General features: G+C 46.6%; 1 protein-coding gene across 1 annotated transcript in view; it reads right to left on the bottom strand.

The window, feature by feature from the left end:
- LINGO4 (leucine rich repeat and Ig domain containing 4) overlaps nucleotides 1-25,890 on the bottom strand; it is a 608,425-nt gene that overhangs the window by 212,069 nt on the left and 370,466 nt on the right. The window lies entirely within an intron of this gene.

Raw genomic sequence — 25,890 nt, forward strand, 5'->3', positions numbered from 1 at the left:
GATCAGGTGGGCCAACGGGGCCAAGTAGACATTGAAGACCCAGGATGAGAGGATAGAGCCCTGGGGAACACCACAAGTGGAGAGATAGGTGGTGGAGAGAAAGGACTCAGGTTGCACTTGGAAGGGTCAGTCCACTAGAAAGGAGATCTACCACTCCAGGGCCTGATCCGTGATGCCCAAATTCTCACAGAGTCGATTGATCAGGACGGTGTGATTGACTGTGTCAAAAGCAGAGGAAAGGTCAAGGAGGATGAGAACAGAAGGAAGGCTGGAGTCAAGGTTAGAGAGCAGATCTTCATGAGTGTTCAGGAGAGTAGTTTCCAAAACCTCTGGCTGCTCTGAAGCCAGACTTATGGTCATGGAGACAACCTCCAGATTCAGTGTGGAGGGTAAGCTGGGAGATGGGCAGCTTTTCCAGGGGTTTTCCCAGGAAACGAGTGATAGAGATCAGGCGATAGTTTGCCAGGCAAGTAGGATCGGCCAAAAGCTTTTTAAGGAGGGGGTGCACAAGGGATTGCTTGAGGGGAGAGGGGAAAGATCCAGTGGCGAAGGAGTGATTGCAGAAATCGGCCAAGACTGGAGCAAGGGTGTCAATGTGGTCCTTGATGGTTCTGGAGGAGCAGGGGAGCACCTGTTTAGACAACACTTTCATAGATCATACTTGTCTAGACACATCATCAGGTGTTGTCAGAGCAAAGAGGAGAAAGGAGGTGACCAGGGACGGGTGTCGAGGCGGGGGGGTTCTAGAGGGAGAGGAAAAGGAGTGGGGTACAGTATGTCCTGAGTTTTAGTGGTGAAGTGGGAAGCCATAGTTGTACGAAGGGCCAGGGAGGAAACGGAGGTGGAGACTGCAGAAGGATTAGCCAGCTCCTTGCAGATTTTAAAGAGTTCGCCCGTGGTGATAGAGGCTGCAGATGCGCAGACTTCGATGTGGTCCCTCCTCTTTGACAAGACCTCCACTTCCTCTCAGCCACCCTGCGCTTGCGTTTCAGGGCGGCAAGGTCGAAGTCATACCAAGAGTTGCACTAGGTGGTAGGCTTCAGACGGATTCTCATGACAGGGGCAAGGATGTCCAGAATGTTGGAAATCGAAAGATGCAGATTGGGGAGGGCTGTGTCAGAGTTGAGTCGGCTGCAGGAGTAAGGCAAAGGCATCCACTGACACACTGACACACGCTTTATGGACCGAATGACCGAAAAGGTAGATGGCAGTGCTGGGGAGTGCCTGAGGGACAGAGAGTTTCATATACAAGTAAAGTAGAAAGTGGTCAGTCTAAGAGAGGAGTGGTGAGAGGGTTAGAGAGGGGGATGTCTGAGGAGATAACATCCAAGGGGTATCCAGCAGAATGTCATTCAGTTTAAAGCTTTATTCAGATTAGACCTTCAGCACAATTCATCACAACAATAGGTAGTCAATTTATACATTTTTTTACATAATAGTACACACAATAATCTTTGAATCTTAAAAGGAGATCTACGTTAATTATTATATTACTAATGGAGTTACCCCCATTTGAGGAGAGCAAGCTCATAGCCTCATATCACGTTCTCAAGTGTTCCTTATCCTTGCTTCAATCAATACAGCTTTTAAGTATCTACTTCTTAGCTCTTGTGAAGCAGGGCAAATTAGCATAGCATGAGTAAAGGTTTTGTTCGCTAATCTGCACAGAGGGCATTCGCCAGATCTTGCCCGTGACCATGTCCGGGTGTACCAGGCTGTATCCCTAAAACGGATATACAAGCAATGTTCATAGGGGGGGTGAATTACGTCTAGCATATGTTTACATTTTCCCATCCTGTGACAAGGCAAGAATTCTGGGCCATTCTTCAGTGAGCAACTTAGTACATGTAGCTGTTCAAAGGCTTTGCTCTTAGCAGTTACTTTGAGTTTGACTTTAGATGTTAATTGACTCTCCAGACGGTTATTTCATAAGGTTTTGGCGTTCAGCCTACACAACAATTCTCTTACATGAACTATACAACAACACCTCTTTGTACCTTCCAGTTGTAGAAAGTTCCTCAGGGCATCTCTATAGGGAACTAAATTCGGAGAGGACCAAAGTCTTAACCAATATAATGCACTCTAAGTGCAATCAGATCAGCTATAGGCCATACCCGAAGGTCCATTTGGACCAATGAATTTGGGGCATTTTTTGGTAGGAGCAGTAAATTCTTCTAAAAGATATTCTCAATTGGAGATAGTAAGGTTGTGTTGGAATATCCCCAGATCTCAGAACCATAAAGGGCTGCTGGTAAGGCTCAAATAATTCCAGTGCCGGCTAAATTGTCCCTCTACCATGACCCTTAAAAAAATAAGCAGATACTAAGCTATATTCACTTAGGGTAACTTTGGCTTTAAGGAGGTGGCCCTCCCATCCCCCTGTTTCATTAAACCTAATCCCCAGGTAATCAAACAATCCTGTTTTAAGTCCTCTACCTCTATGTTGAAACAGCAGGGCTCCCGCCGAGTGTCACCATTCATGGCCGAGGACGAGATAGGAGAGAGAGCAGAGACCATATGGAGGGTCCATAGGTCTGTCTAGGGAACGACAAAGAGGATGTTCGTTAGGGTTTGTCTAGAGAAGGCACTGATGTGAGTACCAGCGATAGGGAGGCCAGGATTGGAGACCAGGATATCCCTCTTGAACCTTTTCCTACCAGACCTAGTGAGAGGGATAGGCTAGGAGTCAGAGTTGCAGTTAGAGAAGGTGGCAGAGATTGAGAGCACCATAGATGGTGCAAGGAGGCAGGAAGGGAGCGTGAGGGAGGAAAGAAGAACAGCCGATGCCAACCACCTGGGTACTACAGCAGGCAACATAGGGGAGGGTTCACACAGAGGGAGGCAAATTGGAGGTAACAATCAGGCAACCACAGGGGAACGCAGGAGCAGTGTGGACTGAAAAAATACCCAGATTCGACTTTCCTAAAAAGAGGGGAAAAGGCCTAGTTTCAACACATACAGCAATTCAAAAAGGAAAAGCAAGGAAAACTATCACAGAGAGATGGCCAGGCAATACAATTCAATATGTTACAGTTTGAACAATTGAGTAATTAGGGGGGTTGGTCAGTTTAGTGGGGTGGAGTGAGTACTGCCCCCCCCCCGACCGCACCTCACCTACCTGGTCAGTTGCGGCAGGTTGACTTGCTATTCATTTTGCTGAACCCGGATTGCTTCCGTTTTTGGTTTATTCTTTCACCCCTGAGCCGGTATCCTATGTATGGCACCACCCTAGGGGCCAGCCCCGTGCCACTCAGTGGTGATCACCATGTTGTAGTCCTTTTGGGCTCCAGTCTAACATGGCGCTCCGACACGCAAACAAAATCGAGGTAGGACTTCTCTCCTTGTTCGCATTGCCATTGTGAACGATATACATTTTGATCCAGTGTCTCTAGCGAGACAGGTCTGGCTTTCGGCGAGGTGTGCAATATGAGCGTGGTCACATTCCTCACCCAGAGGTAAGCCCCTTTCAGCGGGACTCCTAGACGTATCGCTAGCGGCCGCACTGCTCTTCCCTATAGCCTGACGGGTTGTTGTTTCTTTTATCATTTATTGCTCCTGACCCGACGGCCATCCATTTCAACGGTCCGCGGAGTGTTTCACCACGATTCCATGTAACGCCCCGATTTTCATAGGGCTTAAAGGTTGCCTCCCCTAGGGGTTTTTAACTGTCCTATTGTGTCCCGATTGTACGGACTGATCGAGTCTTTTTTTCTGTCTTTGTGGTTTGCCATATAGGTTCTACCTCTACACCTGAGGGATTCTCTCCTTTGACTTTTTTGGCGCATTTTGCAGGATTCCTACAGAGTGCCATTTTAAGTACTGTTCATTCTTTTACCTTCTCTGTATATATGTTCCACCATATTACAGGATTTGTCCAGACTACTACCACCCTGACACTGGACATGTTACTTTCCAATCTTGCAGGTGGAGTTTCCATCTTAACCTGCGACTTTGGTTTAGGTCCTAGAAAGAGTTCTGGTGACAGCGTGGGCTACACCCATTGACCCTGCGCTTGATAATTCTATTTCACCGGCCAGCATTTTATTTTGCTTACCTTCCAGGTGAGTGTCGTACTAGTTGCCCTAATGACAGATGTTTATGGTATTGCTTTAGCACTTTAGAAAAGCTCCGTTATTGCTTTTCTTTGCAGTTTTGGCAACTGAGGACCCATTAAGAAGTCCTAACTTATTTGTGAATCGGTCTGCCCCCATGTGAATCCTCCAAGGTATTTTTTACTATTGCAGTTAGGTTCCTAGTTCAACTGAATGAACCAAGTTGGAATTGTAGTCAGTAATTAGCTCTCTCCTATTTCTTTTAATCTTGCAGGTTGCAACAACCCCTCTTTCTCCACCTGGAGTTTCTGAACATGATTTTGCCCCCTAACTATTCTCCTGATGAATGTTCCATATTAACTTATAAAGAACAGAAACATGTCTCGAGACCCCTCTGCTCTGGATGTTAACAGAGCGAACAAAGATCTGACGATTGTTAGTAAGTCGATAAATGTATACAATGAATGAAATGCATTGCTACACTCAATATTGATTTCTGTTACACAAATCATTTATTGATTTTGACGTTGTCCTATGTTACTGGTTTTTAGACCCATTGTTTGTGTTAGTAAGCCTAAGGGCTAACCTATATGCATCTATTTAATCCTGTTTTAACCATTGTTTCAGTATTATTAAAATATTTCTATTGATTTTGTATATGAGGTTTACCACTTTTGTTCACTTTGATCATTGCTCTATGTTACCCTGTACTCTATCTCCTTTATCTAATATATATTGGTTTCATTTACAACATAAATGGCGAAGAGGATTTAACTTAGACCCTATGACCGACACCTTGCAAGGTGTAACGCCACCCCCACCATTCCTCCAAACTCCAGGTAGGCCCGCAATATCACAACCTCAGTGGGAGCCCTTGTGACCTGTGTGGACGCGCTGGGTGGTGTGGACTTCATGGGTTCAACGTATTGGGAGTAGAAGGCCAAGGGCGTTTGCCAGCCTGACGCCAGAACTTTTTGCGGTTGACAATGATAAAGTGTACAAGGAAGCCATGAGGAGAAATGTCATGAGATTTTCCAGTAAAGAGAACACTGTACTACATAGAATCAGGTTCTATGGCCAGAGACAAGAGCCTACTGAACCAGCGGACGACTAAGTCACAAAATTGCATGAACTAGCGGCGCTGTGAAATTTTGGCAATAATGCAGAAAACATGATTTGGAACTTGCTCATAGCACACACGAACAGCAGGAAAGGTCAGGACAATTCATCCTGGAGAAAGAACTACAGCTGGGCAATGTCGTTGGAATAGCGAGGGCAGGGGAAGAGACTATGGGCAGACGAAAGGAGTTGGCCAGCAGCCCAGTGACCACGGAAGTGGAAGCTGTAATGTTTAGAGGGAGGAAAAAGAAACGGCCAACTGAATTCAGAGTAAAGAGGTGGAGTAAAAGGGGACCCCTGAAATTGCATAGATGTGCCAGTACACTGCATTAGCCAACAACAGGGAATGGCCGACGAAAAACAAGAGTGTTTAAACTGCAGGAAGTTTGGTAATATTGCAGTCACGTGCAAATGGCGTAGCAAGGAAGTGATGTCCGTTGAAGCGGAAGAGGGAGAAGGCGGAAACAGTTTGTCAGTAAAAGAAGGAAGACCCCCATAATAATGGTTAATAACTCAAGGGCCAGGAGAGAAAAGCTGCATTGTATCATCACGATGGACAGTAATTGATGGCCGACTGAGGGTCGGATCTGACAATACCACCCATCCACACACATAAGGAGATGGTAGGAAAAGAGAATGCAGAAGTGTTAAGCACCAACCACATGCCCACTGTGTTCAGAGGCGTCTTGGTACGTTTATTAGGGTGTGCCAAGTAAGCCATCAAAAGTTTACTTCGCAAAAGAAGGTCCAGCGGTTTTAGGATGGGACGAACAAGCCAAACTAAAAATCAAACTCGACCCCTGTAAGTAGGACCAAGTAATGTTGGTCAATTCAGGAGGAGTGCCAGTGTCAAAAGATGATTTTTTCCCAAGTTGTTCTCCGAAAGTCCTGGCAGAATCAAAAACTATGTGCACAAGATAATGGTCAGAACCAATGCAGTCTCTGTAAAGCATAAAGTACGTCCCCTGCCATCGACGGCAAGAAGCGTGTTGAAACTGGAAAACATGGTGGGGGTGGTAACCATTGAAGAAGTGGAGTCGTCCGAGTGGCTGAACCTGGTGGTGTTAATCAAAAAACAGAAGTCATTACAGAAAGCTACCCTCTCCCCAGCAGAAATGAACTTATACTAATGATGAATGATGCCAAATTATTTTCCACACTGGACATGAGGGACGCCTATCATCAAGTATATCTGCATAAAGAATCAAGGCCCCTGACCGCGTTTATCACCCCTTTCGGCACTTATCAGTTTACAAGGATGCCGTTTGGGTTATCGTTTGCAGCTTCTGCATTCCAGCAGATGATGGACTCGTTGCTATGTGTCGTTGCTAATGTCTCGTATTTCCAAGACTATATCCTAGTTTACGCAGAAGATGACCGGACTCATGGCGCTGTGCGGAGAAAAGTTCTCACAAAGTTACAATAGGCAGGAGTGAAGCTGAGGTATGACAAACGTGTACTAAGAGCCAAGGAAGTGGAGTACCTAGGATACAAGATATCCAGTGAAGGGATCAGTCCCAAGCCATCGGAAAAGCTCCTGCACCCGGAAACAAGGATGAATTACGATAATTCCTGGGATTTGCCAAATACTACGCAAAGTTTGTCCCCAACTTCTCAGCGGTTACTGGAGCGCTGAGACAATTGCTCAAGAAAGGAGCCGAGTTTGCATGGTCACGGGATTAGAAGTTGGCATTTGACTCCATAAAGGGAAGGATAGTGAGAGCTCCATGCCTGCAACCATTGAATCCCGAGTGGGACACAGTCATCACCACTGATGCCAGTGTGTATGGCTTAGGAGCCGTGTTGACCCAAAAAAGGGGACATAAAGAACACAAAGTGGCATTTGCATCGAAGGCATTGTCCACGGCAGAAAAAAAGAAATTACGCAGTGGTGGAAAAAGAGATGTTAGCCTGTGTGTGGGTAGTAGAATATTTCAGAACATACATATGGGTCACCAATTTCAAGTTAATCACAGATCACAAACCAATCATCCATATGTTAAGCCTGGGAGGGATAAACTTGGACACCTTGGCTGGCACACATCACGGCGAACCTACGAGAGTATACATACGAAATGGCGGACATAGCTGAGGGAAAAAACACTCAAGCATATTGTATGTCGGCATTACAGAAAAAGAGGGAGACGGCTACCACATTCCTGGAGGACGAGTGCGTGGTGGTGTCAATCCAAGACCTTCTAGAAATGAGTGAGGGCCATTGGAAGGAGAAATCCAGTAAAGATCCCACAATGGTGAGGATTACCAAATGGGTTAGGAGGGGCTGGCCAGAGGAAAGGGCCATCCCGGAGAGCATGAGGCCATATTGGAAAGTGGCAGAAGACATTTTCGAGGCAGGCGGATTGTTGTTCAATGGTGACAAAGTGATCCCGCCATTGCGCATTAGAAAGATCATCCTATGCAGGGCCCATTCTGGACATTTAGGGAGCACCATAACACACTGCAGGGTGCGAGAAGCATACGCCATGGATCAGGATGTACGCTTGATGATAGATGTCACAAATGCATAAATACTGGATAAAATAGCACATCTCCAGATCCAAAATTACCTGCAAGTCAACAAGCTCAATGGCCTCCGCCAATCTGGCTTCCGACCGAGACATGTGATGGAAATCGCATTTCTAGATCTGAAAATGCAAATGGATGATTTCATAGACAAAGGCAAACTAGCCCTGCTCCTCCTACTCGATCTCTCTGATGCACTTGATCTGGTTAATCATAAAATTCTGTGTAATCATCTGGCAACAGCACCCAACTTCTCACCTAAAACCATCCAGTGGATACAATCATTCCTCATGGACAGAACAATGAGAGTCTTCTCCCCAAGTGCAGTAGCCCAACCTAGCCCAGTCACTTGTGGCGTTACACAAGGCTCATGCGTCTCTCCAACCCTCTACAACATTTTTTACAAAGCCCCTATTTGACAGCCTTGGCTTTGGTGTCACCTACACCGATTATGCAGATGACACCCAAATCCCCATTCCCATTGCCGGCTTTCATGACATCGATTCAGCCAACCTCAGCATCATCTATCAAACCATCCAAACGTGGATGGGTCACCATAGTCTATGTTGAAACGACAATAAGACTGAACTTCTCCTCTTAGGCTCACAACTTTGCCTTAAACTCAATGAGCCTCTGTTGTTACCAGGCCGGCGAACTACAAGTTCTGCTCGCGGGTGCCTTCCCGCCCGCCAGGACTGGCCTGGAGGGCGTACCGGCACCCGCGAGCAGAGCATGTCGGATGCACCGGCCCCATTCTGAATGGTGCTGTTGCATCCAACCTCCCCATTCCCCATGAGCCCTATAGGGCTCAAATGGGAATGGGGAGCATTTTTTTTCCGGCGCCCACGTATGGGCAATTACCGGGTTCGGCTGAGGCTGTAATGACCCAGTAATTGCCCATTCGTGAGTGCCAGAAAAAATTGCAAGTTTGGCAGCACCCTGCCGGTTTTACCGGCAGGACTACCGTCATACTTGTAATGAGGCCCAATGACTCCTTTAGATCCTTTAACATAGATGGCAACATCGTAAAGGTTTCTAAAGAAGTAAAAACGCTGGGTACTTAGATGCTTCCCTGTCACTCTCCAAACAAGTTAATGCCACTGCATCAGCAGCCTACACTTGCAAGCTTATAAATGCCTGTAGACCCATCCTGTCCCCTGACCGCTGCCCCACACTGGCCATAGCTCTCATCCTGACAAGACTGGACTACTGCAATGCCCTCTCCGCGGGCCAGAACATCATACATTTACAGGTCCTACAAAACAACGCCCTCATAGCAGCCGAAAACATCTCACATCTCCAACACAAGAAGAAATGTACATTGTCTTCCGGTTCAAGAGTGTATTATCTTCAAAACTGTCACTCTGACTCACAAATGCCTTAACAACTCAGCGCCTACCGACTTGACAGACAAAATTACCAGATCCCAATCGAACAGGCCCACGCAAGCTGAATATAAACACATGCTAGCCACACTGAGATTCAAACGAATGAAAGCAGGAGGTATCAGTTTCCCGACAATAGCTGCGAAACACTGGAACACACTACCAGCTAGTCTAAGTTCTGAAGACTCTTCCTGGACCTGCAGAAAACATCTCAAAACACATCTCTTTTCTCAGGCAACCTGTAATTAAAGCTTGCCCTCCAGTGAGCAAACCCTGACAGAGGTTACCACATATAATCTTAAGTCTTCTGCAATATCATGTTATCTTCCAACTGGAAAAACTCATAACAGTTGACACAAGCCAAACCAGAGCTGTAAAAAGAGAAGCAAGCGCAATAGAGGCACTTTGGCATGGCAGCTGGCCTACCGCGGGATTAAATAGCAGAAGAACAGCCTTCCTTGGAGAAAAGAATCAGGCCCCAGCTGGTGCTTCCGCCATTTAATCAAGCACAGCCTTCCTTGGAGAAAAGAATCAGGCCCCAGCTGGTGCTTCAGCCATTTAATCATCAAGTGTTGGAAAGTTGCCATGGCAACGCCATAGACTGCTCCTGAACTCCCCTTCCTTTAGCTTATAGTAACAATGTTTTGGACATTAGGTAGCGCTAGCACCACCAAATGTGCAAAAACCAATAACTTTAAGGTGAAATGGTAAAATGTCCTTAGGCCTTTAGTAGGGCACAAATGTTCAAAAAGAAAATGCAGAACTCAAACACAGAAATGCTCCAGAAGGTGGTTCCCTTCCCTTGGATTTCTCTTCACTCTTGCTTGTATTTTAGGAATGTCAAATCTTCAAGATTCTTTCGATCAACCACACAAAAAACTTGACTGCTAGTCTGTAGTTTACTTGGATCCCTGGTGTGCTCTCATGCCAGGTTTCCACTTTCTTTTAACGTGTTTTCAAAGCCTTCTCACCAGTCCCGTTATATCCTGTTGAGAGCTTTCTCAGGTACTGTATAGTGCACACTGTTGAACTTGACTATGCCTGGTATACTTCTCCTGCCAATGCTTTTCCACTTGAAGATACTTGCAACTTGTATCCGCCTGGTATACTCTCCTGCCAGGGATTCTCTTATCTGTATATATTTTTATGGCTTGAGTTTGCCTGGTGCACTCTCCTGCCAGGCTTCTCATATAGGTGTATTGCTGCCCCTTTAATCTGCCCTGCCAGCGATTTTCTTGTGTATATATTCTTGCACCTTTAATTTGCCTGGTATACTCTCCTGCCAGGACTTGTCGCCTATGTATTATTCTTGCACCTCTAATTTGCCTAGTGTACTTTCTTACCAGGGCTTTTCTCCTCTAAACATGTTCTTGCAGGTTGTAAATTGCCTGGTATATTTCCTGCCAGGGCTTTTCTCAGTTGTATATTCTTGTAGCTTGTATCTGTCTGGTACACACTCACAAACTTGATAACCTCTTTGGTTTCATCTTAAATCCGCCTGGTATACTCTTCTGCCAGGACTTTCCTTGTATATGTATTCTGCACCCGTGTAGACTTGACAGGTTCTTCTATCTGTACTGCCCTGTCTTGAATCCCTGTGGTATACTATCCTGTCAGGCTTTCTCTCATACATGTATCGCATACACTCACAAACATGACAGTCTTTTCTGCATATCTTATTTAGCCTCTTTAAGAGAATTTCACTTGCTCGTTCTTTCTTATGGGCTTTACACATTTTGGCTGGCGTATGTCGGGTCTCCCGATGCAAGCCAGTGGCAGCCTTCCGTCATTCTGCCTTCTCTCGCTGCGTCTGCTTCCTAGTTTAACGCCCTCTCGCGGCTCATGCTTCTCTTCTCTGCTTCTCTCTGGGCTTTGGTTTGATGGAGACTTCCCCGTACTACCTGCGAATGCCCAGAAGCTCTCCAAAGCCTTCCGGCATTCTCACCCATACATTCACCTGCAGTCTGCCTTCCTTTTCTTTGTCGGAAAGCCGCTTTGCTCCACGGACACCACTCCAGCTTTGTAGTTCTTTGGTCAGCACCAAGGGTGGGGGTGGGGAGTAGCGTACTCCAGCCAGCGCCCCTTCATCGGGTGTTGTGCAGTTTTATTTTTCCCGGCTTCAGGTAGGTTTCTGTAATAAGTAGATTACCGCTTGCGCTCCTGGCCACCATTGGTCCGCATTACTCGGTTCACCTTCCTAATTAGCATATTTTCACCCTTAGGAAAATGTTAAATGTATGTCTATTTCTGATAACTTGAACGTGGAAGTTGATACTGTGTTCTTGGTGATCTTGAAGGGCAAGGCATTCCTTGATGTCTTATGTGCAGAATCTGGGCAGATGTTTTCAGTGCTTTTCTTAGGTCGGTAAGGGGACCACACACAGTCTATCGTTGCTAGAACTACTTCAGGGGCCCATCCTGGAAAATTCAGATGTGTCAGCCACCCTAAGAAATCTCCATTGGTTGAGTTGGTAGGGCGTAACTGGGCTGCTGCTCAACACTAGAACTGATTAGCAAAAAAGGCGAGTAAGCAAACAGCAGGGCTGAGCGACCTGCTTGTGGAGAGGAGAGTGATGTTTTGCCTGGACACAACCATGCTCTGCATGATGGTATGACCAGTGTCTGCTCATATACATTGTGAACACCTGCAGTGACATGAGAAACATGTCACAGATTTTTAAAGCTTGGGAATCCATGTGTGTGAGCAGGAATCCTACATACTGCGAGAGAGTGCATGACATTTCTATAAATGATAGTTATGCAGTTTAACTAGCCTTGCAACACGAGCAACACTCCAGCATACAGCAAGCTCATAACGAATAGCAGAATAGGATTGAGGAAAATAACAAAGGTAGTGCACCTATCATACCAGCCTCCTGCTGCACCTCCTTCAAGAGACACCCACACCCTGACAAAATGTAACACCACATTTTCTCACATTCAACAGTTTGAACTTCTAGGAGCTCCTTCCACCTAATGCCTGTAGTTGTCTCTCTGGGTGGAGCACTTAGCAATGTAATGCACCCTCATCCCGACATGAGGAGCATCGATCAACATGGTGAGCTACTTAATTTACTGCCTGGAACAGAGCCCAGCTAACTCCCACAAAAGTGAATATATATGCCTACGGCGGCGACAATCCAATACTTCTGCTCAAGTAATTTCACTCAGAATTCCAAACAGAGTAGCGCTAGGAAAGATTCTATGTGACATCGGCTGACACTGCCACCCTCATCTGCTCTGACAAAGCTGAAGATGTCCAGTTTGTTCACTAAACCTATTGCATCTATGAGGAAGAACTCCATGACCTGCTTCAAGTATTTGATGACCTCTTCAAAGGCACAGGTGGTCTAAGAAGCCAGGAAGTGTGCTTGCACATCGACTTAATGGTCCAACCATTTACTCTGAAACACCAAAGAATCCCATTCCAAACCTGTGGAAGAACTTTGGTAGTTTGAAAGGGCAGACATAGGGCCTCATCACAAGTTTGGCCTGAGCCCTTAAATGTGGCTGTAACGCTATTACCGCTGAATTTAAGGGTGGGCCAAATTACGAGTTGGGCGGAAAATGGCATTTTTACCTCCAGCTATTTGCTGGAGGTAAAAATTACAATTTTCTTGCCTTTTTCGGCTGTTTTCACATGCTATTACCAAAAGCGGAATAATCACCCCCCAACTCCATTGGGTCCCATGCACCCAATGGGGGCTGGGGATTTACTGCCCACTGCAACTCAGGATCTGAATGAGTTGCGGTAACGCAAATTGCATTTGGCGGTATCCCGGCACAGTTGGCGCCGGATACCGGCCAACTTGTAATGAGGCCCATAGAGTTGAAGTGCCAACCCCATCTGTATTACCCATGGTAGTGCACCTCCCAAACAAGGCAATAGAGCATAAGCATCACCAGACATTAACCCTTGATGACCTTATTTATTTTAATTTTATTTATTTTTACATTTATAAAGTGTGCAAAAAACCTCAGATATCAAGGCATTGTTACAAACCAGTTACATACACATAAAGGTCAGGATGTACAGTTGGTTGATTTAGTTGAACTGCCAAGTTTTTAGTCCTTTTCTGAAGACTCAGTATGATTGTTCAGCTCTAAAGCACGGTGTAAGGGTGTTCCATTGTCTTCTGGCTGCCACCGTTGGGAAGCTCAATCCGCCCCTAGCACTCAGCAGAACCTTGGTTGGGTGAGTCAGTGAGTGTAGGCCCGTTTTGGAGGCCAAGAGGACTGGGCTTTTGTGAATTTCTCTGAAAGGTATGGGGGCGCAGAGTTGCAGAGGCATCTGTGAGTGATGGATAAAGTTTTGATGATTCTTTCACGGACTGGCAACCAGTGGGCATCTCGTCTAGCTCATCAGATATGGTCCTGTTTCGGGATGGTGAGTGCAGCGAGGATGGCATTGTTTTGGATCACTTGCAGCTTGCCGATGTTGTGTGCTGATGTTCCTGCAAATAGCGCATTGCAGTAATCAAGCTTTGACCCGATGAGAGCTCTGGCAATGGTGAGGGAGATTTATGGGGACGAGAAAAGCCCTGGAGGCATTGACTAGCTTAGTGGTGTAAACTGTGGAGGAGGCCATAGCGTTCGCCTGGCAAGTCATGGAAGGTGTTGCATTGAGGTAGACGCCCAGAGTCTTCAACACGTCGGATACTGGGATCTGGAGGCCGTCAATGATGAAGGTGGAGTAAGAGGAGTTCAGACAGATTCTTGATTACTGCTGGTGGCCCCACCATCAGAAGCTCTTGTCTTCTCATCATTTAGACATAGTCCATTGGTCTGAATCAAGACTTGGTAGAGTAGATAGGATTTAGTATGATTGAGTCTTCAGAGTGGTTGCCAGAGAGCTGTAGGAGAATCTGGGTGACTTCGGCATAATTGGTGAATGAGATGCCGATGGAGTCTAGGAGGTCAAAGAGGTGCTTGGTGAATATATTATAGAGTGGGGGAGACACAGGAGCCTTGAGACACTCCACATAAAATGGGGGTGGCGGGGTGCACAAGCTGTTTCGGAATGAAAATTCAGCATGTCCTGACTTCGAGAAAGGAGGCTACCCACATAGTGGCCTCTTGTAAGAAGTGAGCGGCAGACATTAAGCAATGGCATAGTATGTGATGATTGACTAAATCATATGCCGCTCAGAGATCCAGGAGCAGGAGGAGGGCTGCCTTTCCCTCATCTCTGAAGGTATCAAGTTGATTTTTAAGGTTTAGAAGGGCCGATTCTGTTCCATGGCCTGGTCGGAAACCTGATTGGCGCCTACCTAGGATCTGGTTGTCCTTGAGGACGTGCTGAATTTGGATGTAGGCTGCCGTGTCAAGGAATTTTAGGAGGAAGAGAACTGTTGTGATAGGGCAGTAGTTAGGTGCGGAAGAGTCCAGCGTGAGTTTTTTGATGAGAGGGGAGACCCAGGCTTCCTTCAAGGTGGATGTGACTGTGCTGTACGAGATGGAAGCATCAATAAAGCAAGTGAGTTATGGGATGAGTGGTTCAGCGCAAACCTTGATAACGTTAGCTGGGCAGATATTCCCCTTTGCACCTAGAAGGGTTTTAGGCTCTTAAGGATGTCTGCAAGCTCTGTTTCAGAGATATTCTGGAAGCGAAAATCTGGAAGGGATGGGGAAGTGGGGAGGAGGGTAGGTATGGGTGCATTTTTGAGTAGAGCTTGTTTGTCTGCAATTTCTTTTTGTAAAGAGAATTTTGTTCTGCATGGCTTTTTGGATATTTGCACACCATTCTTCGTCTTTGGTGAGAGTAGGTGGCGAGGTGGCCGGGGCTTCTAGCTCTCCGAGTATGGTGAAGAGCTCCTTTATGTTTGATTTAGCGTTTGTAATTCTAAGGTTGTAGGAGGTTGATTTAGCAAGGATAATGGCACATTTGTATTGCTGGAAGAGAGTTTTAAAGATTTTTCTATTGAGGTCTGTAGGGGATTTTTTTTCAATGTATGTGTTTTTTTGTTCTAAGTTCTTGCAGGATGTTTGTGTAGCAGGAGTTGATGTGGCCGTAGGGTTTAGTCTTACGCAGTGCCAGTGGGGCTACCGCATTAACTGCAGTTGTCAAGGTCTTTAGGTATAGGTCAGCCAGTGCACTTGGATCACTGGAGAGATGGAGGAGATGTTCCGGTACTGGGGTAGTGAGCTGCATGAACAGAATAAGCATTAGGGCAATTTTCTCTTGAGTCAGTTTGTGGGAACTACGTGCCCAAGTAGCTGGGAGGGGTAGGCGGGGATGCGTAGTGGCTGAGAGTGGAGGGATGGTGAAGGCCACGGGCAGGGGGAGATGGTGCTGATGTCCAATTGGCAATTAAGGTTGTCCATCCAGTCCAGCGTACAACCTTTTATATGGGTGGGGGCACTGGCGCATTGGGTGAAGCCTAGTGCAGTAAGTGAATTAACCATGGAGGCAGCATTCTGGTCAGAAGAGTCATTCAGGCCCAAGTTGAAGTCCCCTACGACAATGGATCTGGAGGTGGGTTTTGAGTTATGCCCAAGGAAATGTGTGAGGTCTTCTTCAAAAGTGCCTAAGGGGCCCGGCGGGCGATACATAATGTGGAGGGACAGAGATTCAGTAGGTAAGTCGGGCATTTTGACAAAGAGTGGGTTGCAGTTATCCATTATGGCAATGTCCGGTTGCCTAAATGCAAAGGACTCTTTATAAATTAGTGCTGCTCCTCCTCCCCTAGTCTCTAGTCTGTTGTTCCTAAGTATAGTATATCCAGGTGGGATGGCTAGGGTAAGGGCTGGGCCTGAGGCAGCATGTAGCCAAGTTTCAGTGCTAGCTAGGAAGTCAAGATTGAGATTTGTAATTGGTGACTCCTTGGCTGCCCTGGGTGGCATCAGTATCTGTGAAGGAGGGAGTGTGCAGGGTGTGGGTGGGTGTTGTACCTGTATTGTGGAACGAGTATTGCTTGTGGTCATGATGTGCGGGAGGCAGAGAGGTAGGACATTTGACAGACTGGGGGTAACCAATGGGCTGCTTAGGTCTGCAAGGGGCAAACCGGTCTCCTTACTTGGAGTTTCTCAACTCTATGGTAGGTGTAGTGGTGGCATATGTGGGTCAGCAGCACAGTGTTCTATTTCTCCTGATGACAGATGGTGGGCATATGCAGGTGATGTCTGGGCCTGCATCCTGCATGCTATTTTTGGAGAGAGTAATGGGTAGAAGTGTGGGCTGCTTGGCCAAGTTGTGTGTCTTGTGCTGGGTGCGTTGAATGTGTAAGTAAGCCTTGGGGGCCAAGTGGTGTGGTAGTGGTTTGTTCAGAGACAGTGGGGTGGCCTGGCTGTGGTTACAGAGGGAGGGTGGAAATTAGTAGAGTGTACCACAATACAATGGGCTGGCATTTTGTGTGAGTGGTGCATGGGCTTGTCCATCAAGGTGAGCAGATGCTGCAGAGGCTCATTGAGACGAGGAGGAGCCAGGCTGACATAAGGAGTGAAGGTGAAGGAACACTGGGCTCCTATCACGAGGGTAGTGTGCTAGTCTTGGCGGGTCTCGTGTGAGGGAAGACATACCTTGCATTAGGAGTAGGGGTTGTCAGATATTGGCACCTAGTGCTCATGTTTCCTGAGGAGTCACTGACGATCTTGCAGGGTGTTAAGGGGTCAGCAACCACGTGAGGCTGCACCGCAGGTGTGGTCAGTAGCATAGAGGAGTTAGCAGGCATAGGAGGCAGTAGGTGGGGAGGCGCATGCATATGGTAGCGGATGCTCCTGTTTCGTTAACACTAGCACCGTTACTGAATCTAGGTACGCGGACGTGCAGGAAGCGCGTGCTACAGCACAGCCGGCAGAAATCCAGGCCTTGCCGAGGGTTTGAGCAGTATTTTAGCCAATTGCATGGGGAGGCTCAGAGCGAAGCAGTTGTGGCGCTGGCATCGTGGCAGACAATTTGGGAGCTGCAAAGGTAGAAGAGGGTTTGAGGTGTGCTGAATTGGGCATATCATGGTAACAATTGCGAGGCAAAACATAGGACGATATACAGTAGATACTCGGGCAAATCAAGGTGATACAAGAAGCAGTAGCGGGCCGCTTACCTTCAATAGTTTCAGCTTGCACAATGTTGCATTCTGGGACTGGTAGTCCATTGTGGTCTAACAGCAGAAGGCGGTCATGGCGGAGGGTGGCAGAGAGATGTGAAGGCCTTAGAAGCAGGCCTTGGGGGCAGGCCGGCTTTGCTATCCAGATTGGAGCTGGAATTCTATTTGATGCATAACTATCTATCTAATTTGCTTACTGTGAGAAACCTGATGGTATTCTCCCACCTACTCCCCTGGGATCTTCCATTCAGGTGGCCAGGGAAGGGCCATCGCTTTTCGATCTTGACCCTGGGGGTGGACAAGTGAGGTAGGATCACCTGAGTGGAGGGTCACAGGGGATTGGGAGGAGAATACCCGAGACCGAGACATTGAATTCCCCTTTCCTAATTGTACACCAACCCACTCTCCCTCAGGGTATTTCTGATCTCACCCGCCCCATTTCCAATAAGTACTGGGACGAGGAAGAGGCAATCGGGAGCAATGGGGATTACTCATAAAAACAACATAGGGGTGCAAAGGGAGGCATACCATCTAACACCTTTGAATTGTCAAACTAAGAGTTAGGCAAGGTCAGGCACTTCTCCCCAACTGTGCACACCTGACTCCAATTGACTCAGGTGCAGTGTAAAAAGGGTGGTTCTGCCAGAAGTAGCGAGCGAGCTTGGGGTGCTGTCCAGCCCAGAGAAGCCAGGGAGGAGAGAGCAGTAGGAGCTGAAGCCTGGAGGAGAGTGGCATGCCGAGACGCTGGCCCAGTGTTTGTGAGGGGCTGCAGCGTGGCTAGGGAGCCGTGCCTGCAAGGAGCTGGAGTGAGGCAGCCTGCATTCTTCTCGCAACAGTCGGTGAAGTGCTCATTCCCTTGGGACCTGTGCTGGTCTCGAAAGTATCTGAGAGGCAGGTGGTGAGATCTTGACCTCAACCCGCTTATCCAGAGGGAGACCACCTGCCAACGTGACGCTGCCCAGTGAGTTTCGTGAAGGTCTGAGATAGAAACTTGGAAGCGTGCATTTGACTTGTTCGTAGCAGGAGAAAGGCACAGTTTGCAAAGCGGCACGGTTTGAAAAGAGACAGATAGCATAAGAAGTATAGAAAGTGAAAGAAAGAACGGAAAGACAGAAAACAGAAAGAAGGAAAAGGAGCTAGCATCGCTGAGAGAAAGTAAAGCAGAGTAAAGACAAGTGAAGTGTGCAAGAGGCACGAGAAATAAACAGACAGGTGCAAGTGCGCATGATAAAGAAAGGAAGGGAGGCACGATATAAAGACAAGAAACCAAAGGGAGGTGCAAGTGTGCACAGTGAAGAATGAAATAAAGGAAACAAAGGAAAGCAAGAAGGGGTGCAGAAAGCACCTGAAAGTGAAAGGTTTAAAAGGAAGAGCAAGGAATAATAAGAGGGGTTAAAGGTCAGAGTGGTCGCACTTGGGAGGAGCAAAGGGTGTTCTCGAAAATCTCTAATGCTACCCCATGTAAGAAATATACAGTGAAAGGTACATCCTGACTAAGATAACTTTGTTTGTTTAAAGATGGAAGGTCGGGGAAGGGAACCCTGAGAGGCCTAACAAGAGTTGTGCAAGCGACATTGTTGAACTGTGTCAAGAGAGGCCTACACTTGAGGAAGGGAACCCTGAGAGACCTGACTAGAACTGTGCATTCTTTTTTTTGTTTTGAACTGGAAAAATCCAAGCATTGGGGAAGGGAACCCCAAGAGGCCCAGGATATTGTGAACTTTGTTGATGTGCTGCGAGAGCCCTGCGTAGAAAGGTTAAGGGCTCCCATTTTGAATTTAACTATCTTGCGCTGGCAGAACTACACCCATAGTAAGGCTGTCTGAAACCAACGGTAGTTTAGATTTCCTTTTCTTTGTACCACAATATTTTCCTTTTTAAAGACTTCCTAACACATTATTGTAAAGAGTGAGGGCAAGCATAGGTTTAGACACAGACAGATTATTGTTTTGAACTTCTGGACATTGACTGCCCTTAGAAACATCAGTTAAGGGAACCATCCCTTTAGAGTTAGGGCCAGTTAGGCATTACACCAACCCAGGAACCTTAGTAAATAAAGGTTTTGAAACGAACATCTTTGAGTCTGTGTATCTCTTGATACCATGCCTGTCTCACATAACATTGAAGTCCGTGGAGCATTAACATCCAGCTTCCGTGAGTAGCGGGTAAGCAAGGACAAAAGGAAACAAGGTAATGGCTGTACCCTGCAAACGCAACTTGAGAATCATCTACAGTCACACTGTTTCTGTTGCCAGTTTCTTAGCGTTTCATTAGTGGACCAGTGTGTTTGAACTATTTTTTCACTTGTTGCCTAACAGTATTGACTCTAAATCAGCAACATTAGTGACTTTGGATTAAGGAGTCAAGTGAAGTGAACTTTTTGCTAGTAATAGATGGCTACTCCTTCAGTTATCTCAACTACTTCGGTGGTGGCCATGTCAAAGTTGAGAAGTAGCAGGAATTTTGACGATGGCTCTACCATCTCCACCGCTGGTCCTGCAGGCCCTGAGGTTGTGTATGAATTGACTGATGCCTTGGTTCGTAGCACGGCAGCACCCCCACTGAGCACACCGGGTGCTACCACCACTGCGCTCATTTCCCATTATCCCTATGCCCAGCAGTATCCTCGGTTGGACAAACTCCGGCAGCATTGGTAACCAGGCTGGTGGAAAGGGGCGGCTTGGTCAAAGATGGAGGGGGGTGGGGGGGTGGGCATCTGCAAACCAAATGCTGGAAACGCCTGGAGCCTGTCATCTGGTGTGGTTGGTCCTTGCACTTATGGTGCGGTACCGAGGGATGAATTATGAAATGTAACAGCATGTTCCGCAAAACAATGTCACGAGGGAAATTCTACGGCATCATGCAAAATAGGCACTCTCAACAAACCCTTTGAAGATTCAATGATGCTGGATGCATCTTTCCTCTGTCTTTGCGGATACATGAGAGACTCTTTGCAACTCCTGGGAATCTAGACATTCGAGGGACACGCAAACTGGGATTACCACCAATAAGTGCACACAATGGAAAAAAAGAGTCTCTTGGATCAATCGTTATGTCAGGGGTCTCAGTCAGAAGCTTTTTTCAAGCCAATTTTGAAACCAACTTCTATTTTTGACTACTAGACTCCTAAAAACATTCCGGGCTGGACAGATTGTCACATTCTCCCAAACATCAATTCCCTGGGCCCCACGTCTATTACTGCTCTCCATCTGGCCCTGCTGTCTATTCTGCACCTGTATGATAACATCAAAGACAGCGTACAGGACAACGCAGAAAAACGGTCTTCTATAGGTGGAAAGTTGAGTTCCTTGAAGGACTCCGTCACGGGAAATTCGAAAACAGGTTAGGCAACGGCATGCCGTTAAAGAATGTGTGGAGCGGTGGTGAGAAGCGTGTTGTAAGCAAGGCCTAGTCAGTACCTGAGGAGGGCCTCTCAGATCCACAGACACCATCCCGCTGGTTTGAATACCAGCTTTTGAAGTCCCCCTTGTGTGTTTGGACCCTTCTGATTCTTCATTTGAAGGCTTACCTGAGACAACATCGGTGAATAAGGTCCTGTAGCTTTCTATGATCCAAGACACTGTTAAGGCTCCAAGTTCATAGCAACAGTGGGAAACATTCAGAGGGAGAAAAGGGAAGGTTTGCAAGGCCAAACAGATTAAGAAGAGGAAGAATCAACCAGTGGGGAATCCCAACAAGCGTCGTACATCAAGAACATTGCTGGATAACATATCTGACCTGGATGAAATCATGGATTTGACTCAGGGGGCTACTTTGCCTGGAGAGGGTTGGTGCCTGGGCACTTCTCACCCGCTAGTCCTTGGGGATGTGCATCCAGGTGGGCAGGACACGTCCATTGCTACTGGATCCAGTTCCTGGGAGTGGACCAGTGCAGAAGGATCACCTGGATGGGGGGGTCTTTGGGGATTGGAAGTGGGACAACGAAGGATGAGATGCGGTATCCCCTTCCTTAAGACACTTTTTTCCCATCCTGCCAAGTAGGATACTTCGAAACTCTACCCCCCCTTTCAACACAAACACTTTCTCCCATCGTGAGAGACAACGGACTAATACCAGAGTCGTTTACCTGACAGGTCCCAACACAAGGGTCAGGCAGAGTCAGGCAATTACAGACAACTACATACCCCTGACTGCCCTGTCCCTTCCCCACTGGGGTAAAAGGCAGAGCACGAGAGCACACGTTGAGCAATACCGAATGCACAAGGAAACCACTATTCCAGGACAGCAGTTCAAATGGAGGAGAAAGGCGTTGAGGCCTGAAACAACGTCAAGGACGGAGTTGCCCTTGCTCTTTTCAACCCAGCCCCACGAAGCTTCAGATGAAAGAAACAGAAGTCCGGGAATCACAGCTGGTGAGTGGTGTGACGGATGTCAGCGGTACATGGAACCCTCCCGCACTGATACCCAGGGCGGGACGATGCAGTTGCCATTGTGGTACTGTCCTCGACTCCAACGACAAAAGTAATGCAAACAAGTTCAGCACAGCCGGTGATTCATACGAACCTGATGGTGAGCCGGTCTGTGTTAGGCTCAAGGTTGCAGTGGCAACATTAAGAAGATTAAGAGACAGAGGTATTTTTTGAATGAACTTGGTGCCAGTATCCTGAACAAAGAGACTGTGTTGAACAAAAAGGGGTAAGAAACTACAAATACCTAGAAGCCTTGGGGAAGGCCGTTGTGAGTTGTCAAGGTGGTCATACACGGGTCGAGCAAACCCCTTGTACAACCTAAAGTCCCGGACACGTACCGATAAGCCAATTGTGAAACTGATGTTTGCACCCGGACGAGGGGAATGGCATACAAACTGTTATTTTGGAAAGCCTGCACTTGCCATGGGCTGACAGAGTGACCCAGCAAGACGAGATCGCCCTTCGGAAGTCTCTTTTGAAATTGGCAAGTGCTTTGGGAGGTTGACGCTGAAAGAAGGATCGGAGCCCGGTTGAAGGGGATGCAAGGGTGAAGTGTAATCACCCTACTTGAAGGTTATCAGAAGATACTTTTGTTTTGGCATATCAAGAGACTTTGTATGAGATGAGAAGAGACTTGGGTACAGAAGGCCCTGATATAGTGAAAAGGAACTGTGAGCTCATGCCAGAGAAGCCCAGAGTGTGCTGTGCTCAAGAGTCCTGCTTCGTCCCGTGCTAAAAACATGGGGAACGGAGACCTCGGCCATAACATCCTGACTTACTATTTTGTGAACACTTTCTTTTCTTATGAACATTATTGTAATTGTAATTGGTTATTTAGAACGCGCTTAATACTCAGAGGTTTCTAAGCACGGACCGAACCTGTTTTGCACTGCGTCGTCTTGCTTCCAAGGCGAGCGTGTTGCCCCTGAGATATCCCACACTATTCTGTAGCATAGCGGTAAGGACTGGCAATAGATTTTCTTGGTACACGCCCTTTTTATTTGGCTAGACTCCACTAGAACTGTATTCTTATTATTTGATGGTCATAGCTTGCTCCCATCATAGATTTAGGTTTAGATTAGGCGTTTATCTCATCTACCCCTAAGTGCTAGGCTATTATGTAAGTCTATGCGAAAAGGACAAGCATAGATCCTTGGCACTTAAGGGGTTAATAAACACCATTTAACTGTGATCACTTGTGTCTGGCTTGCTTTGATACCATGCCTTCTGTACATATGGTGTCAGGGGTGGGACGTGACTCAATTGAAAGAAATTGGGGAAACCTACACTTTTAAAAACACAGTCATAGAGCTTTTAGCCCCTCTATTGCCACAAAGAGAATGGATAGGTTTCGATATCTGTAGCAGCAGGGAGGAATGATTCCTACCGATTTGGTTTTAATACCCCCTGCGGGGTGTTACATAAGGTTAGTCCTAAAATCTGGCCTAGCATGGAAGTTTGGTATAGACTTTTTAGCAGGAGTCATCGATCCGACTACGGGGAATCATGGTGAAATCCCATTTGAAGTACGTTGTGGGGATCAAATTGCTCAAGGATTTTTGGAAAGGGCTCTGTTTCCTAAATTTAAAGAAAGTGAACCAGACTAAACAGAAAGAGGTACATCAGGCTTTGGGGCAGCTGATAAACCAGTTAACATTGAAGAAAGAAAGGGAGAATAACCTAACATCTATCCCGACCTAGCCTTCGCCCAGCAAAATGATCCAGCTCTCTCTGAACTTTCTTTCAAGCTATTCCAGAAGGAGAAGGTATAGAGAAAGGAAGCCCTCTTTTCTTCTTAATGCAGGTGTTGCTATATAGAAGTGAAACATCCACAAAAGGTTTAGTGAAGACGCAGTTAGTAATCCCGAAGACCCACTGAAAGGTTGTACTAAAAATTGCTCACTCCCATCATACCAGGGGGCACTAAGGATAATCCAAAACCCAGGTACATATCAGTGGGAAGTTTCACTGGGCAGGTATCCAGCTGACATTTAAAACCTTTCTTCAGATGTGTGTCATTTGTCAGAAAACCAGAACACACATCCCCATTACCTGCCCCTCTGATTCCCCTAACAATCATAGAAGTCCCCTTTTCAAGAACCGGGATGGACATCATTGGGCCCTTATCAACATTCAGGTTAGGCAACAAGTATGTCCTTGTGATTGCGGACTACGCAACCAGATCCCACCCCCCCCAAGCATTCCCAATGTGGAACAATACCACACAACAAATCCTTAAACAACTCTTACCATATTTTTCCAGAGTCAGCATTCCCAAAGAAATACTAACTGATCAAGGTGAACATTTAATGAGCAAGCTTATGGCAGAAGTCAAAGAGCTGCTCCATATTACCACCTTACAAACTTCTGTGTACCATCTCCAAACTGATGGCTTGGTAGAAAGATTCAATAAAACCCTGAAATTAATCCTACGGAAACTGGTAGATAAGGACTGGAATGATCCCTTGGGCACTATTTGCAGTAAGGAAAACCCCTCAGGCTTCTACAGGATTCTCGTCTTTTGAACTACTTTGTGGTAGAGAGACTAGAGACGTCCTAGACATGCTCTGGGAAACCTGGGAAGAGCGAGAGGAGGCACCCATTCGCATCTCGCAAGCCGCTACCAGAATGCGAGAACGTATGAGTCATGTTCGAGACCTAGTCTGTACTCATATGGAAAAAGCCCAGAATCAGCAAAAATTCACTTATGACAGGAAAGTGAGTTTAAGATTGTTTTCTATAGGACAGAAAGTACTGGTCCTCTTACCCACTTCAGAGAACAAGCTGGTCTCTAAGTGGCACAGGCCCTACGAAATATTAGAATAGGATCCTGTACTTATAAAGTAGCCCAACCAGACAAGAAACAAAAGGTCCATTTATATCACGTAAATCTCTTAAGAGTGGAAATAGTACCCATCAGCCACCCATGCCAAAGCACTATCCTGTTTGGTCCCAGAAGAAGAAAGAGGCAGCTTTGAATTATTTCCTCTAGAGCTATCTATTCAACAAGAAGAAGATCTAAAAGATGTAATTACATCATTTCCTGATCTATTTTCAGAAAAACCAGGAAGAGTGAAAGGCCCCTACCACTATTTCAGAACACCTAAGGGAAAAGTGTTCATTTAAAACCGTATAGACTCCCTGAAGCCCGTCAACAGATAGTGAATGAGGAGGTAAATAAAATGTTGAAGGCCAATATTATTGAGCCTTCTTCAAGCCCATGGTCCTCCCTTATCGTGTTGGTCACTAAACCTGGCCGTTTCTGGAGGTTTTGGACAGATTCCGTCAAGTTAATGCGATCTCTGACTTCATTGCCTATCCCATGCCATGCATCGATGACCTAATTGATAAACTCGGAGCAGTTAGACCTAACGAAAAGGGTACTGGCAAGTCCGAGTACATGGGTCCGATAAAGAGAAAACAGCTTTTTCAACGCCTCTAGGGCTGTTTCAATTCAAAGTCCTCCCTTTCGGTTTACACAGCAATTTCTGTGGAGCTTATATTGAGGATATCGTCATTTATAGTTAAACCTGGAAGGACCACCTTGGCCATCTTTATACTATTACGAAAGTCCTCAGAGGCTGGCCTGACTGCTAATCCATCTAAATGCAGACTGGCCCAATCGGCCGTGAAATACCCCCCTTCTTTGTAGGGAATGGGAACGTACAACCTAGAAAGTGAAAGCCGTCCTAGATACACCAACACCCAAAACGAAGATATTGGCAATAGGTTTTCTTAGTATAGGCCCTTTTTGTTTGACTAGACTCCACTAGGACTGTATTTTTATTACTTGATGGCCGCAGCTTGCTCCCATCTTAGATTTTGGTTTAGATTAGGCGTTTATCTCACCCATTTTGCAGTTTAATAAACACCCTTGAACTGTGATCACTTGTGTCTGTCTTCCTTTGATACAATGCCTTGCTTACTGCACAAAGAAGCTAAACGGGCCTCGGACAGGGTCTGGGGTCGTGTCGGATTCGACCTTCGATCTGAGACTACGCACAACATCTAAGAAATGTACTCCGCAACAAATCACTACGTTCCTAATACCAGCTGCTGATGAGCCACAGATTATGGCTTCACACTTGCAACAAGAGGAAGAGGTGACCGAGGAGGGTGAGGGTAGTGAGGTGGTGGGAGTGCCCAGGGCTAATGGAGAGGGAGTTTCACTGTCTCAGCCTTCCCAGGTGCAGTCTTTGGTGGGTTGCCCAGTGTGGACAGATGTGTACTGCCAGCATGTTGCCTTGACTTTGCAACCTCTAAGAGTGCCCATCGTAGTACCATCTAAACCTCTTTGTCTCCTAGTTACTTCGGTGGGCCTGGGTGCCCATTCCAAATA

Source organism: Ambystoma mexicanum, chromosome 1p (assembly GCF_040938575.1).
Source record: "Ambystoma mexicanum isolate Mex_15411 chromosome 1p, UKY_AmexF1_1, whole genome shotgun sequence".
NCBI classification, from domain to species: Eukaryota; Metazoa; Chordata; class Amphibia; order Caudata; family Ambystomatidae; genus Ambystoma; species Ambystoma mexicanum.